The following is a 3513-nucleotide window of genomic DNA, read 5'->3' on the forward strand; positions in this document are numbered from 1 at the left end:
TTCCTCCATTTCTCTCGTAGAATGGGTTAGAAAAAAGAATGATGTGTCGGTGCCTATCGAAGGGACGAGGGACGAATTAGTTTTCGAGCTTTTGGGATTTTCTTCTTTGTCTATTTTTTTTTTTAAGTCGAACGTTGAGAGAGAGAGAGAGTAGTTAGAGAGATTTCATCGAGAATCGTTATGATATCGAACGAAAGTCGCGAATGCAGGGGATTAAAGTCGTAGTCGTCGTCGTCGTCGTCGTCTGATTTTCGTTCTCCAATCGTTCTCCGTCGGGTACGTTCCACCCCCTTTCCTCTTCCACCACCTTTCCTCTCCACTTTTCTAGTTTTGCTCGTTGGGAACACCTTTCAACGACGAGTCACGGCCACGATACAAGGGATTCCGATTAGCCTTTGATCCCGGCGACGGTGGCCATTATTTTTCCCGATGACACGTTGCTCGAGGCGAGCAGCCACCGCCGCGATTCCGCGCCACGTAGCGTACGAGCGGAGGACGAAGAGGAGGCGAGAAGAGAGGAAGCGCGTCAGTTAATCTTCCTCCTCTTCGTTAATCTTCGAGCCGAGCGAGAGAAGTTCTTTTTTGGCATCCAGACTGTAGTCCTCTTCTCGCCCCCTTATCCCGTTGAATTTACGAGCAAAATGATGGAGAGGGTGTCTCCTTGTGTTTTCCATGGCAAACTCAGCGGAGAGAACTTCTGCCCGATTACCGCCTTCCTCCCAGTCTATCCTTTTTCCATCCATCCCTCGAGATCGTCGATCATAATCAACCATCGCTTTTCCACGGCTACTTCTTTTAAATCGGCCACCGAATTTTCCAATCATCGTTTCGCTTCGAGATCTTTCCTTATCTTTCCAGATAAATTTATCCACGTTAGGAAAATGGCTCGTTCGAATTATCGTTTCGAGATAAACTAATCGAAAGTAATTTTCACTCTCTCTCTCTCTGTTTCTCTTTCTCTTTAAGCTTTAGTGTCTATTTATTCTCGAGAGAAATTAAGTGTTATTGCGTGTACAGTGCGAGATACGTAAGATTGATCGGTTCTATCGTTAAAAAGATAAATTAATTTAAGTTCAGTTATTCGATACAGCTTTGCTACAGCTCGATTTCATGCGCCTATGATCTTGGTAAGTTCGCGTGGGAAAACGAGGATGCGCATCGTGCGGCACGACGTTGCAGTTTCGAATCATCAATTAAATTGCTCAACATCCGTGATGATTTTTCTATCTCGTCCTATCCCAGATCTTTCCTTTTCATTTTTTCCATTTGTCCTTGATTCTATCTTTATACGCGAAAATTATACTTCTTCTCTCTCTTTTTTTTTTCTTTTTTACATTAAGATGAAAAGATAGGGATATCCAATTTTTAAAAATACTTCATCGAAGTCAAACTTCAGTGAAATTAATCAACCATTGATCGTGAATCTTGGCGCGAAAATTAATAATTTTTCAAGAGACGGGGTTGAATAATTCTGAATGAAGGTTCACGCGTCTACCATAACATTTTTAATACCGGAAGATCGCAATTACTCCCAGATACATACGAGACACGAATAAAATAAAGATGTGAAACAGTCGGCGTGAAACGGTGGCGGAAGAAAGAAACTGGAAGCGTATCTCCTTTCATCCGTCACGTCGTTTCAACACCCTCTTCCCGTATCCTTTTCAACGTGTCGTCAATTAAATTAAGTTCAAAATTCCGGCTGGGCGGAAAAAGAACGTCCGGAGAAGTTCGCGAATCGATGAACGTCGGCGAAAACTGTCTCCTGCTCTTTTTCCTCCTTTCTTTAATTTCTTCCTTTCTCCTTCTTCTTTTAATTCCCCGACGACAAGGTTGAACCGATGAATCAGACGGATAAAACGGAGAGATAAACGGAAAAGTGGAACGGGTGCCACGAGTGATTTACATCTCGCGCAGCCGAGCCTCTCTTTCCAACCGAACGTAAAACCGAAACGATCGCGGGGTGGGCTCCGATTGAATTTTCTTGATCCTCGTCTTCCTCTTCCCTCGAAGCCGTCACACCATCAGCCAAGAACCGCATTACCGAAAACGGAACGATCCGCACGAATCGTTGCGCCTGCAATTTATACGATTCGACGTTTACGAGAATCGTTATCGAGGGGATTGGACGGGAGGATCGTTGAAACAAATTTGAGTAGTCGACGAGGAGTTTAGGTTAGTCTCGTTTGCGATAATTTCGACGACCACCGTCTTTTTCATACAACATACCAGCAATGGAAGTCGACGAGGCGTTGATCGTCGAGACGCGCTTCATATCGATCGTTTAAATTCGGTTTCTACGTGTGTATAAATACGGGAGTTGTAGCGGGCGGTTGTTCTATGCGGGATATTCGAAAATCGTGGCCGGGAATCTCGGTTTCGATCAGTGGGTGAACGATTCAGGATGCGTCCGCATCCACGGAGGAAAGATATTCGACGAGACGCGGATACGAATCGTGGATGGATCTGGATGGATGGATGGATTCGTTCGTGGATGGACGTCGATCGTATCTGTCGAAATTCATCCTGCGTTTTTTCCATGATTCGAACCGCCACCTGGCTTCGAAGGAAGAATAGAATACGCACTCGCCCTCCTCTCCGGGGATCTCCTCTATTATATCTCGTACTACCCGATGAACGCAAACATCCGACTATTAGAATCGAGATCCATTGTTTAAATCGTCTTACGGAATCATCGATCTCGACGTACGTCGAAAATACGCGAAAAAGACGGATACGACGATGGACGATGAATGAAACTAGCCAAGCTCGGGATATATTTATATCCGATACCCGTGGAAAATAGCGGAGGAAAGGTAGAAACTCTATAAAACGTATCGTTAAACTCTATAAAAGATCGTAAATCTAAAAAAGGAAAAAGTGTAAATTATCCGAGTAACTCTCCTCCCTCCCTCTCTCCCAATTGTATTATCCATCTCCTATCCAGAATAAATCCCTAATTAACCGCGTCTCGTCGTGGCGGCGGATTCTCGATTGTTTTCGCGGATGACCCACCGAAAACGGCGCGATAATTTTTGCGATCACTGCACCGAGGGCCCACCACCAGCCGGACACGGGCAGCTTGGCTGGTGAGAAGGAGAGAAAAAGAAAGAGAGAGAAAGAGAGAAAGAGAGAGAGACGCGTGAATAGAGTCGATTAAAGGGGGACGAAGAGAGAAGGAGGAGGGGAGGGCGAGTCACAAGCTCCCGGAAGGGAGAGAGGCGCGTATACGAATAGCGAATAAAAGAGAGAGAGAGAGAGAGGAAGACGGGAAGGAGCGTAGCCGGGGCGAGGAGACAACGGTGAAACAAAGAGGAAAAGAGCCGGAGGGTAATGGAGAAACGAAGCGAGAGAGAAAGAGTGTAATAGCGGGCGAGAGGGAGAGGGTGGAGGGTGGAGCGGGTGCGAGACGGAGGAAGGGAACGAGATGGATATATATATATATACATATACATATACATATATATATACGTAGAAGGGGATAGAGGTGGTGGCAGTGGTGGGAGGGGCGGG

This window comes from Apis dorsata, unplaced genomic scaffold (assembly GCF_000469605.1).
Source record: "Apis dorsata unplaced genomic scaffold, Apis dorsata 1.3 scaffold_169, whole genome shotgun sequence".
In the NCBI taxonomy this organism is placed as follows: domain Eukaryota; kingdom Metazoa; phylum Arthropoda; class Insecta; order Hymenoptera; family Apidae; genus Apis; species Apis dorsata.